Raw genomic sequence first — 13670 nt, 5'->3', positions numbered from 1 at the left:
TTCTTGTCATTTCGTTATATCTCTATTAACAGAATGATTTGATTCTATTAAATAAGGAGTTGTGAATCATCTTAAAGATATTTTCTTATGAATTATTGATAAAAAATATATCAAATAATATTACCAAACCTATAAAACAGAAGAAAAAGATTAAAACACTTATAGTAGCCCTGGTTTGCAAGGGTTTAGAGTAATAGCATTCTTAAACATTGCTTTTAGGGTCAAAAATTTTAGGGTAATACATTTATTATGTTGTAAACACCCTGAAATATTAAAAACTATTGTAGTAAACATTTGAGCCCCCTTCTTCCTTTTGTTCAACAATCCAAACCTCTTCACCGTCCCCTTCCCCTCCCCTCAAGCACAAGTGAATCAGCCCAACTCCAGGAATCAGCTCAGATTAGGTCAATTCTGCTAGCCCCTTCCCCTTAACCAGTGGTTTAAATCAGAAATGGGCCTATGACCCAATTCTGATCAAACAGGCCCCAAGAGAAGCCTGCTAGAAGCTTTTGGGAGGCTTATTTCTTATTAGTACATATATTTAGTATTCATGACAGTCTCCTTTATAAATAATGTTTAAAAGTTGGAAAAGCCAAAACATGAAATAAATAGATATATCAAATATCAAGATTGTGCACCTGTTAGAAATGATGATATAGTTCTCTGGTGATTAATGTCCCAAGCAAGTTAAAAATAATATTATAAATCCCCCCAAAAAGTATTCCAAATAGCATTCTAAATATACATTTTGTTATTTATGTCTATAAATATATATTTTAGGATACCAGAGCACTTCACAGAATCAACAGAAGAGCTGAATAACCAAGCTTCAAGAAAGCAGGAAATAAGCCTGCTTTGAGAACTTCAGATATGAACTCTTGAACTATAAAAAGTCATGGAGTCTCAGCCCTTTAAATCTACCACTTAATGATGGTTGGTCCATTCTCTTACAGTCTCTGCACATGGCTGACAGTCTGGTTTTGTCACCAAGAGGAAAAGAGGAGGTTTCTGTTCCCGACCTCCAGTTAGAAAAATGCCAGGAAGTGACTCTGGCACACCTTAAGTTATACAACAATCCCTTGATCAAACTGCTGAAGCTAGGAGGTATCAGGTACATGCTTCCTGACCAGTTGTGAGGATCATGTAGGCAAAGCCACACATGATGAACCTCCCTTTCTAATTATAGGCCTAGAAGAGTAGAGGGGCAGTTCTGTAGCAGATGAGTGCTGGGCATACAAAATAAACATCCCCACACACACTTCAGAATTAGCTGGGAAAACATTCTAAAACTAAACAGTGACTTTTGCTCTCTCTGAGTAAGAGAGAAGTGGGGAGGTAAATATGTGTGTTTTGAAAAATACTTCCTAGGACTTTAAGGTAGGTATCCTAACCCAGCAGAATCCCTTCTTCAATAATAGTATGTTACCTGTATAACAAAAATAAATGTGTGTGTGTGTGTGTGTGTGTGTGTGTGTGTAACTAGGCACCTTAGGTCTAAGGGTAATAGTAATAGGGAAATAAATGAGAGCTTAGATCCACCAAATTAAAGTTTAATTAATAGCAAATAAGCTAATGTTGAATTTGAAAAACTTTTAGTCCAGGGGAATGGTTTTGTGTGTTAAAATGTTTTGGTGTTAATAGGTTTGATTTGCCTTCCAAACTTGATTTATCTGGAAATCTACAAACATACAAGTAACAATAAATAGATATCTGAGCAAAAAACACTTTTGATTACATGATCTTGACAAGGCGTCTTATTATGTCTGTAACCTTTTTTCATTTTTAAATGCTCTTGGGACTCTTGAGTCCCCGTACACAAGAGGTCTCTCCAGTCAGTCTGCCAGGGAAATCAGGTACTTCTGATTTAAAAAAAAAAAACCAAAAAACAAAAACAAACAAACAAAAAAAAAAAAAAACGCTGGAAAGAACACTTTTAGGAGGAATGACAGCGTGCACAGAATCCCGACTATGTTATTTCATTTTTGTGCAGAGTGGACAAAATTGCCTCCTAAAGCCGCCATCCTTGCTTTGTTCCTTTCTGTGTAAGCATGTCACACGGACCGCACCTGTGCGCCCTGCCTCTTAAAGTTTTCTTTGTAAAGTTTCCTCGGCGTGATTGCTTATTGATTAAGCAGCTCTGGTTCCCAGTTTGTCTAATAACATCCTGTGTGAGCGGGTTTTATTACCGAATGTTACCGACGTTCTGATAACAAGGAGACGCGTGTCCTCCCGGGTGAACTCACTCCCTTCCCCAGAAATATAGCGTGACTCCACTCCCGGCTGGGGTTGTAAAAGTGGAAACCCGGCGCCGCCCTCCGGCACCTGCGTCTCCCGCCCCGCGGCGGCGGCGACCGGCCAGGCTGCAGAGGGCAGCCACCGGCACGAAGTGCGTGCGGCCGCCGGCCGGCAGGTCACGCAACCCCGGCGGCGGCGGCCCCGCCCCCGCCGCCTGCTCTCGGCGCTTCCGTGCTCGCTCCGGGCTTCCTGGCGGGCATCGAGCCCTCCTTGCGTGCCGACCCGGGCGAGTAATCCGGCAAGGAATCCCTGATTCCGCCTGGCTCTCGGCACACCGCGCCCTCCGCCGGCTTTAGCCCGAGAGGGTGATGCCCTCAACTTAAAGCCAGAAAGTTTCCATCTCCGCTGCTGGAAAGCAAACACCTCGGGCGGCGGAGGGAAGGAGAAGAGCAACGCCGGCGAGGAATTGGTCTCGCCCCGCGGACCCCTCTCGGTTTCCTTAGCAGGAGTGGCGCCTGCTCGGCGCCTTCCAAGCTTGGCGGCTCCGTGGTGGGGGGTCTCGGGTCACAGCGGCATGGGGGTGGGAGGGGGGGTGAGGGGGTGGGGACTCCCGCCTTGCCCGTATTGCGCAGAAAGGAGTCGGGCGGCCAGCCCAGGGCAGGGAGACCCGAGAAGGGGCCCCCACGGCGCCCCGACTGCCGGGAACCCGGCGCGCGCTGACGCCCGGGGCGCGCGGGAGGCGAGCTGCGTTGCCGGGCGACTGACCCCGGCGACCTGGCGCCTACTCCAGAACTCCAGTGGGTGGCAGCTGTGCCTCAGGGGGCGGTGAGGGGCAGGGCCCGCTGAGGCCTAAAAGGGCGAAGGCCAACGCTTGGGAGGTTAAGTTATTTGTGGACGTCCGGGGACCATTTTCTGGAAAGAGAATGGTGGCGTTACTAGACGTAGTAGGGACTTCCTGCATCGCGGGCCTCGAAGGGGCCACCGGGGCGCGTCTCCCTGAAGACTCAGGGGTGAGCAAGCCGGCTGCCCCCGGGGCCTCTCACGCTACGCCGCGTGCAAGCGAGGAAGCGCGTGTCGTGACGACCGGCGATGAGATCAGTTTGCATTACCACAGCGTCGGGGCTGGCGAGTGCAGCCTGTCACGCAGCCGCTGCCGGGCCCAGACGCGGCTCTGCCCTGGTGGCCGTGGCTGCGGCCGCCCCTCGCGTCGGCTCCGGCAGAGGGAGCTGGGGGTGAATCAGCCCCCTCCAGGCGGTCGCGCGGGAAGCGTCAGAACTATTCCCGGAGGCGGCAAGGGGGTGGGGAGACCGAGAAGAAAACCGTGCGAAATGCAACTTGCGCAGTCTAGGGTGCTGGACTCCGAACAGCCCTGTTGGCACACTGAAAATAACCTATGTGAATCGGTGTCTTACAAGTGCCCAGTAGGTAACTGTCTAAAAACCACTACAAGACGGAACTCAAGCGTCATTAAAATGTGCCTTTGGGGCGCCTGGGTGGCGCAGTCGGTTAAGCGTCCGACTTCAGCCAGGTCACGATCTCGCGGTCCGTGAGTTCGAGCCCCGCGTCAGGCTCTGGGCTGATGGCTCGGAGCCTGGAGCCTGTTTCCGATTGTGTGTCTCCCTCTCTCTCTGCCCCTCCCCCGTTCATGCTCTGTCTCTCTCTGTCCCAAAAATAAATAAACGTTGAAAGAAAAATTAAAAAAAAAAAATGTGCCTTTAATTTGTTTATATTACTTCGTTTAACAGGCAGTGCACATGGCTTGCAAATGCGTGCGTAAAATTTAATTTATAGAGTCAAGTCTGTAGGCATGGTTTGGCAAGAGGAATAATTGCAAATTCGGTTAGAGAGGGCACAAACAGATTACTTAAAAGGATAAATGAACTGAAAAAAAAAATTCAGACCCTGACACGAGGAAGCCATTACATTCATCTTTTCATGGTTTTGAACATCTTGTACCAACTCAACCATAGTCCGCGATGGAAACTTCTAATTAGACACAGAAAACGCAACTGTTTAGCTGTACCAGGCAAACTTTTTTTTTAAGTCCTGTGTTATAGATACGTGATTGACATCCATAACGTGGAGAAGTAGATCTTTAAATTTTTTTGTATTTCAGTCATTTCCTTAGTGAGTCAATGGTAGGTATGTCACTATGAAACGATTAGGATTAATCACAATGTGTAGAAAAATCTCGGCTCTGAATTTAAACATCCGTTATGAGATTTTTTTTTTAAAGATTGCAATGTTTATACAGTGTGAGTTCAGTAAGGAAGTAGGGACTTGACCCTAAGTGCTTAGGAAGCTGCATTAAATGAATATTTTCAAGGAAGGAAGAAATGAGTGAATGAATGAACATATAGGCAGTACTCTCTGATAGAGCTGTGAACTAAAGTGTCATGAGTAATGGCAGCCCTACCTCTGCTTCATGACTCATCGTGATCCTCCTATGATGGAAATAATGCTTACAGCATAGGTACCTCACCAGAGGTGTGGGGACGAGTGTTCCTTACTCACAAAAGGTGCTTTGAGATCTTTGGAGGAAGGTGATACATTCAGTTATTATAAATGATACACTGCTGTTATGACAACCCATATGTAAAATTACAAGAGTATAAAATAATGTTTGAATACAACTATGCCACCAATTTTGCTTTGTACTTAGTTCATCAAGTACTGAGCTACAGTGTGGGAGGCTTCATCTTTACATGAACTAGTTGGCTTATAGATGTTTCCCTGTCAGTTAACAAGTATGTGCAAGGAAAGTTTTAAATACGCATTGAGTTGTATTTGTGGTGATGGTTTTTTATACGAAACCTGAGACTTCTAGCCTGTGAAGTGCCTAGGAGAAAACTAATTTTTTTTTTAATTTTTTTTTTTTCAACGTTTATTTATTTTTGGGACAGAGAGAGACAGAGCATGAACGGGGGAGGGGCAGAGAAAGAGGGAGACACAGAATCGGAAACAGGCTCCAGGCTCTGAGCCATCAGCCCAGAGCCTGACGCGGGGCTCGAACTCACGGACCGCGAGATCGTGACCTGGCTGAAGTCGGACGCTTAACCGACTGCGCCACCCAGGCGCCCCAGGAGAAAACTAATTTTTGATGACTCTTCCTAATTTGATCCACGGAATCTTGAAGATGAGAGATCTTCTTGGTTTAATTTCCTATTGCTCAATGACTGACTGTCTTGGATTAGAGATTTACTCAACATATTAAGGGACCTACTGCATGTCAGACATGGTGCTAGGGGTTAGGGATAGAGCAGTAAACAGACAAAACTGAAGGATTACCTAATAGTTCAGTGTTTTCAATCTCTAGGTAAATGCAGATCACCTTAGAAATAGTAATACATGACACACACCTTTGTGTCAATGTAAAACTTGTTCCTGGTCTCAGCTTTTACAAGAGATCTCTAGAGAGGGAAAGGAAAAGTCAAAACCATACAAAACAATACTGCTATTTTCCATCATCCTGCATATCAAAGTTCCCTCATCTTTCTTAATACCCTCTGCCATCATTTGAAGGCTTACCCATGCCCTTTTTGCCAAGGCACCACACACTTGTGCAGTTTGTTGACTGTATGATGGTGCCTTGCAGAGGAGGTGGGTAGGCATTGAATTCCAGCCCCTACCTTTACCTGCTAAGACGTGTATTGTATCCACCTGACGAAGGAGTATCCTTTTCTAGCTTTTGTTTTGTTTCATTTTTTTTTTTTAGAAAGAGAGGGTGGGGGAGGGGCAGAGAGAGAGAGAGAGAGAGAGAGAGAGAGAGAGAGAATCTTAAGCAGGCTCTATGCCCAGCGCGGAGCCCGATGTGCGGCTCAATCTCACAACCAGGAGATTGTGACCTGAGCTGGAATCGAGAGTCAGATGCTTAACGGACTGAGCCACCCAGGCACCCCTCTTTTTCTAATTTGATCATAGCACTGTAGGGCCACAGTGGCTCTCTTGGTTCTTCAGAGATCTCAGGCAGCTAGTTCCCATCTGCCCCTTGACATGTATTTTCATGTTATGTTGAATAGCACTGCTCTGTGCTGCAAGACAGGGAACATTGGGGGATGGGGAGAAGCCAAGGCTGAAGAAGTGAACCAACAACCCCTATCAGCTTCTAAGATATTTAAATAATAATCAGATAAATGAAAACTAGCTGAGGCATGATGCTGTGTGAAATGTTCTGCAGCAAAAAGGAAGCAATGGTAGAGCAACAAAACTGCCTTTTCAGTTTTAGTAAACTGAAAGAACTGTCAACTCACAACAGGTTGCCTCAGTATTGCATTGCAACTGAAGAACATGATACAGTCGGACCACACGGCTCAACCTTTTGGCAGAGCTCATTTGTGGGATTTGATACCAGGTGATTTGATATAGGATAGACGTCCTGCTGAACCCTAGGGATGGCTTTGGGTATTAAAGTGTTTTCCTTTTGCCGTTGCTAACTTCTCTGTGGTCTGTTGACATTACGTCATGTTGCAAACAATGAGTGGTAGAGACTGCAGTGTCAGGATGTAGTGACCTGATTAGTCCAAACTCCTGCAGGGGAGACGGGCAAATAGATGAGCCCCAACAGGACCTGAAGAACCATGTCGTTTTGAAATCCTGGGTGGATGGGCCACGCCCCGTGTACACCTTAAATCTCTAGGTGCTCTGAAGGTATAATCGTTGCTCAACAACTCCCAGGACGGAGTAAATTAGTTCTTTATATGATTTGATGATGATAAAAGTTTAAATGTAACTTATTAAAATGTGCAAATGTGGGCGTAATAAAAATATATTTTAAAACTTGGAATTAGTATTATATGAGGACATGAAAATGACCCAACTGCATTAACACCTTTTTACAATATATTCTCTTTCTGACAGTAGTTAAGCAGTTAGATTTGTGGCTTAACACACAGGCCTAAAGCAAATGTAACATATGAAGGAATATGATTACTTTATACTGCACAATTTATCATTTTATTTAGCAAGTAAAGATTCCTAGGGTATTTCTTAAATTGATTAATGATTATTGTTTCAAAAGCCTTTGGAGAATATTGCTTTGAATTTTATTGAAATCAAGAATATTGCTTTTCAGTTTTCAAGTTGGGGAAACAAAGAGATTAAGTAAAACATGCCATGAATCTATACCCACCAAAGATAAGAATTAAAGCAATTGTGGAACTTTACACGCAGAGCACACCTGGTAAATGTAGCTTATTGCTATAAACTGATTAATGTAATTCCCACTCTTGCAATAATAAATGTTGCATGTCGTAGATTGTTTTCTGTTTGAGAACAGATACTGCCACTTGTCAATATTTACATTGCTAGTACCCTGCAATCGATGATGATTGAATGAATCAATTAATGAACAAGAATGAGAGAAAACCCCTAAGAACTGACCTCCAAGCACTCCATTCGAATCCCTAGACTCTCCCAGTTTCTCTCTTGCTCAGTGCCTTCCCAGATCATTGATGCTTTACTTGAGCAATCAGGAAAAAGGAAGCAATCCAGATGGGAGGCTAGCTGTGGTCAGATGCCTCTGAAATGAAAAAAAGTATTTGCAGATGTTTCAACAAGTGCAGGGTTGAGCTGAGTCTAGGCCACAGGAAACAACTTCCACACCTTGGGGCTACTACAATAAAGGTATCATCACTCACCAGCACAGGGTTCTGTTGGAAACTTGAAAAGGCCCTCAGGATCGGAATGCTGCATGAATCCAGACTTGCCTCAGGAATGCCGCAAGTGATCAGAACTAAGTACAGAAATTAATATGATTTGTAAAAATAGCAATAAAGATCATAGTTACCTGGGAATCAAATCCTTTAATCACTTTAGACAAAGCTAATGAAACTAAAAGAAACCATCATTGATTTTCAGAGTCTCCTTCTAAATTAGTTGGCCTTTGGCTTTTGGAGAGCAAAGTTCAAATTCCAATTCCTGTCTGACAGGAAAATAAGTCAGATACAAAGTAGATAGATAGTCTTTTAGCCTCCAAACTGGAATAGCAGTGCATAAAGATCTGAATCTTGAAGAGACTTTGTTTTCAGAGTTGCTGAATTCATTCATCTACTCTGATATTTTCCACTGTGCCTTTTGAGGCTGTTCATTAGATTTATGCTATGTGCCTGTGTTAGCTGATCTGTTCAAATGTAAATAATAAATTTTAAACTTTTTAATGAAAAGCGCTAAATTCTATTCTGTTCTGTGCATGCCCTCTTCCTGAGCACATTAGCTTTTTAGCTGCACAGCGGATGGTGGAGCACATGGTCCTAAGTACCAATTGCTTAATAAGATACTAATAAAACACAAAGGCACTTTAAAAAATGCTCAGAACTAGGGGCGCCTGGGTGGCGCAGTAGGTTAAGCGTCCGACTTCAGCCAGGTCACGATCTCGCGGTCCGTGAGTTCGAGCCCTGCGTCAGCCTCTGGGCTGATGGCTCAGAGCCTGGAGCCTGTCTCAGATTCTGTGTCTCCCTCTTTCTCTGCCCCTCCCCCGTTCATGCTCTGTCTCTCTCTGTCCCAAAAATAAATAAACGTTGAAAAAAAAAAATGCTCAGAACTAAGCTCAGCCATTTACTATTTTTATGCCCTGGTCATATTACTACCTGAGCCTATTTTCTCATCTCTCTCTCTTTTTTTAAGTTTATTTATTTATTTTGCCAGGAAGAGAGAAAGAAGGAGAGAGGATGTGTAAGAGGTGGAGAAGCCAAGAGGGGGCAGGTGACAGAGAATCCCAAGCAGGCTTCCTCTTATCAGCACAGAGCCCACCCTGGGCTCAGTCTCATGAACCCTGAGAAGACTGAGCCAACCAGGTACCCCTCCTCTCTCTATAATGTAACAGCTGAAGAATGGTATTTTGTTTTTGGCTCAGGGAACAAGGGAGAGATTTTCTAAAACAGTGATCGGAATACTTGGCAACATTGGATTTGTTCCATAAAATCCTAAACATTTAAATTGAGAAGAACTGATAATAGCATAGCTAGCTATAGACACTTGACTAATAGAGATCAGCTTTTCATCAACCCAAAACGTAGTTTTTAGAAAATTACAAGGAACGCAAGAAAATGCTGGCACTATTATTAAAATTGATCAGGATATTTTGGAGGATGGAGAAAAATTAATTAGCCCTAACATTATTAGAGAATTATACATATGTTGCTATTCTTAGCAAACTGCCTTTTGTGAATATTGGAATTCAAAATGCAAAAAACTAAATGAGAATGCTGGCAGCAAATCCTTTTGTTGTCGTTTAAAAAAAAAACAAAAAACCTCAGAGGTATATCAGATTTGCCGAGATTCTTTGTTATAGAATTGGATCATTAGAATAAGGAAGAAATTTAAATGTCAAGATCAAATTCCTCATTTTATAGATGAGAAAGCATATTCTCATATGAAAAACATTATTACTGTCATTATCATCATCATCTTTACAGGTGCCACTCAAGGCACCCACATCTGTTCTGGGAATCCAGCAGTGAACAAGACAGATGTGGTCTCCTGCCCTGAATCACTTAGTTAATGGAGGAGCTAGCACCAGAAATGAGTCTGTGGGTTTCTAATTAAAAGAGCTTCCATTAATCAAGTACTGACTCTAGACCAGGCCCTAAGTGTTTCACCTACATTAAGTCACGTAATCTTCACTAATTTACAGTAGGGTGGAGCTTGTCTTCCCACTGCTGACGTCTCCTTCCCTGTGAAGGGAGCTCCATTAACGCAATAATCCTGGCTTCTCTCCCTGCCTTATTTACTCTGCCCAAGGGGAGATTAAGTGACATCTGAGTTTGGAAAGAGTAACGGTGCATGAGTAGCCCAGCCCCTTCTCTTCTCTTAGGACAGAGGTGCCTAAAGGGAACATTTGTTCTTTGCTCTTCTGGGCCCAAAGAGGAACAAGGCCGAAAGAGGCCTCTTCAGGTCTTATGAGTGGGGAGATAAGTCCCATACTGGGGTTTTATATTAGGAAGCCCACTTTCCCATAGATATCAGCTTTCTCATCAATAAAATCTGTGTGTGTGTGTGTGTGTGTGTGTGTGTGTGTATGCAAGAGAGAAGCTTTTTGTAAAAATAAAAGAGCAAATAAGCGAGTGTGTACTATCATATCTGAATCATCCAAAACCAGCCAAATTCTATCCGGTGTGCATGTCTGTACCTCACATCCTGACCCCACCTGCTACAGCACTGAGGAAGTAGCATCTTAAAATAATTTCAATATAGCCTTCTGGGATCATATGCCCAAGCACTGAGAAGCTTGCACAGCAGGCTGGACCTGTTCCGGATGGCACATAATTAACCATCATACCTTCTAAACAGATTCAGTCCAGTTTTCCCAAATTCTAAAACTGTGTTTGCTGTTGGGCTTCTTAGGAGACAAAGTGGTAAGATGAAAAGAGCTGGGGATTTATAGAATTGGAAGACCCAGATTTGAGTCCACCCTGAGTAAGTCTCTCTAACTTTGAACCTCTGTTTTTTCCTCTAAATAACAACACAGATTGCCTTAATGAGCTTACATAGTTGTTTGAGGCCCACAGAGGAAAATGCATGTGCAAGAGCTTTGTAAATTGTAAAGAAAGATAAAAATGTCAGTTGTTTTACAGACTTAAAGATACAGACTCTAGATAATAGTTCTCATGTTAACGATAGGTTTTAAGCTTGACTTTGTACAAAGATGTTTGTATGGTTGGGTGGCTGATAGTGGCCTAGGTGGTTATTATTTAAAGGCTAAGAACCACTTCACCAACTAAGCTCTCCCCTCTCCCAACCAACATTACTTACTTAGTATAATTAAAAAATAAAAACCTCTCTTCCATTGCTGTCTACATTTTTGCCATTAATCTTCGGCCCTAGGTGATACCTCTCTCAATGACCTGTGAATTCTGAGCAGGATTATAAAATGCTTTTCCACTAAGAAGAAGCAGCAGCAAATGTGAGAAGTGGGGTCAAGGTAGGGAGGATGATAAAGAGGCAGGTGAAAGGCATAGAAGAGTCTAGGCTTTTCAACCAACAGTTCTGATAAAGAAACTGAGGAGGGAGCAGAAGGTAGCCAGGAACAAGGGAACATTGTGTCAATGTGGCACCTTTTCCGTAAGTTATTTTAAGGTTTGCTCCCTCTGATCGGTCAACACTATCTCAACCTGAAAAAAATGGATTTCAGCCCTGTGTCTCTGACCATCCAGCTGTGTGACCTTGGGTATGTGACTTTGCCTCCCTGGGTCTCATTTTCCTTATCTGTAAAATGAAAGCTTTGGATAAATATTCTCTAAAGTCATTTCCACAACAAATATTCTGTAATTCTAGCAAAGAGCCTGTGAATTTCCTCTTCTTTCAACATTTAAATCATATCTTCCCGGGGCGCCTGGGTGGCTCAGTCGGTTAAGCGTCAGACTTTGGCTTAGGTCATGATCTCCCAGTTCGTGGGTTCAAGCCCTGCGTTGGGCTCTGTGCTGACAGCTTGGAGCCTGGAGCCTGCTTCTGATTCTGTGTCTCCCTCTCTCTCTGCCCCTCTCCTGCTCACACTCTGTCTCTCTCTGTCTTTCAAAAATAAATAAAATGAGAAAAAAAATTTAAATCGTATCTTCTAGGGTGGTGGGGGGGATTATCTTAGAAATGTGTGAAGAAGCAGGTTGTGTATGTCTGTGTGTCTGTATGTCTATGTGTTTGCATATGTGTGTAGACATCAACGGTAAAGTTAGAACACCATAGGCCAGAGAGAAGCATTTCATGAAAATTAAAACAGAAATTAGGCAATTGTACTCTATACGGTTAGGAAATTGTAACCATTTCTCTTATAAGCAAAGAAACTCCCCCAAGAAGTTGTTCCAATTATAGTTGTATTCAGACACATTCACAGTTCAGTTAAAAAACTGTTGGGCCTTACAAATCATACTTGAAAGATTAAAGAATACATACTGGCATTTAAAGCAGGCCACCAGCCTAAAAGCAGACAGGCTTCTTGATAATTGCTCTAAGTCACTAAGAGAACAAATGAATAGTTGTTAAATTCTCGAAACGATACATTTTTTTCCTGTGTGTGGAGAACAGATTCCCCATGTTTTTCTGCATGGTGCTAATTCTGTTTACTGTGTAAGTAGGATTAAGCAAAAGAATAACAGAAAGAGGTCAGTCATATGACCTCAGGCATTAAAAGAAAAACAGAGAAATTTGGGGAGAGGGATTCATCAATTCAGTATTAATCATTCAGAATCTGGTGGAAAGGCATTTTCTGTGTCTTTCATGTACTTCAATAAACTATTAATAACTGGCATCTATTAAATAAAATTCCACTCTCAGAAACAATAAAGAGATAGGAATACTATTGTCATGTTTCTTGTTTATATAGATGACCTATCTACTTACTCTTCCCTATCAAACATGACTACTGCTTCTAGAACTGAAGATCATAAATAAGCATTATTACAAGGCTAGAGATGGGAGACCAAAGAAAATCAAGAGGTTTAGAGAGGGAAGATAGTACAGAGAAAAGACCAGTCTTTGAACTGAGACTTGCGCTGGAATCCCAGTTCCACTAAATCTAGGATTTGATTTTTCTCATCTGTAAAATGGGCCTTACAGTTGTGAAAAACCACAATACTGCATGGGAAGCACCTAATAGGCACTCAGTACACAGTAGATGTTATCATTTTTCCTTTGTTAATAATGTCTCAGTGGGGCAAATAACTTGGTTCTTCCTGATTTAAATTTGAAATCATGTTCCTTCCAGGTCTTAACTCCTATGTAACTATGCCGTTTCAGAAAAGTTATGTAATATTCCTAAGACTACCTGGAAAAATGATGGTTTTCAGAATATAATCTATCTTCTGACATTAAAAAAAGAAGAAAGAAAATAAAAGAAAAAGAGGAAAAAACAGGAAGAGGAAGGAAAGAAGAGGGATTAAAAACAAATCGATAAGAAGTCCAAAGTAGAAGATGAAGAAATACAAAAAGAAAAAGAAAAGAGACTTAGGTCTTTGCACCAGCCTATAGCCACATTCAAGAGTTCCTTAAGTCCCCTGAATGGTGTTCATGAAAATCCCAAGGCTTCTCTTGCTTGACTCGCCCAATTGTAATTGTCCTTTGAGTTGAAATACCTTTTTTTTTCAGACTTTTTCAAGACTATCAAATTTCTGTTCATCTTCAAGGCTCTCACTGTATCTCACTGGAGAACCAGCATAGGGGCGCCTGGGTGGCTCAGTCGGTTAAGCGTCCGACTTCGGCTCAGGTCATGATCTCACAGTCTGTGAGTTTGAGCCCCGCATCGGGCTCTGTGCTGATGTCTCAGAGCCTGGAGCCTGCTTCTGATTCTGTGTCTCCCTCTCTCTCTGCCCCTTCCCTGCTCATGCTCTGTCTCTCTCTGTCTCAAAAATAAATAAAAACATTAAAAAAAAAAAAAAAAAAGAACCAGCATTTGTAAAGCATATACCAAATGCCCAGCATCTTGTTAGGTGACTTGAGTTGCATCATTT

Source organism: Lynx canadensis, chromosome C2 (assembly GCF_007474595.2).
Source record: "Lynx canadensis isolate LIC74 chromosome C2, mLynCan4.pri.v2, whole genome shotgun sequence".
Taxonomy (NCBI): domain Eukaryota; kingdom Metazoa; phylum Chordata; class Mammalia; order Carnivora; family Felidae; genus Lynx; species Lynx canadensis.
This window is presented reverse-complemented; position numbering follows the sequence as displayed.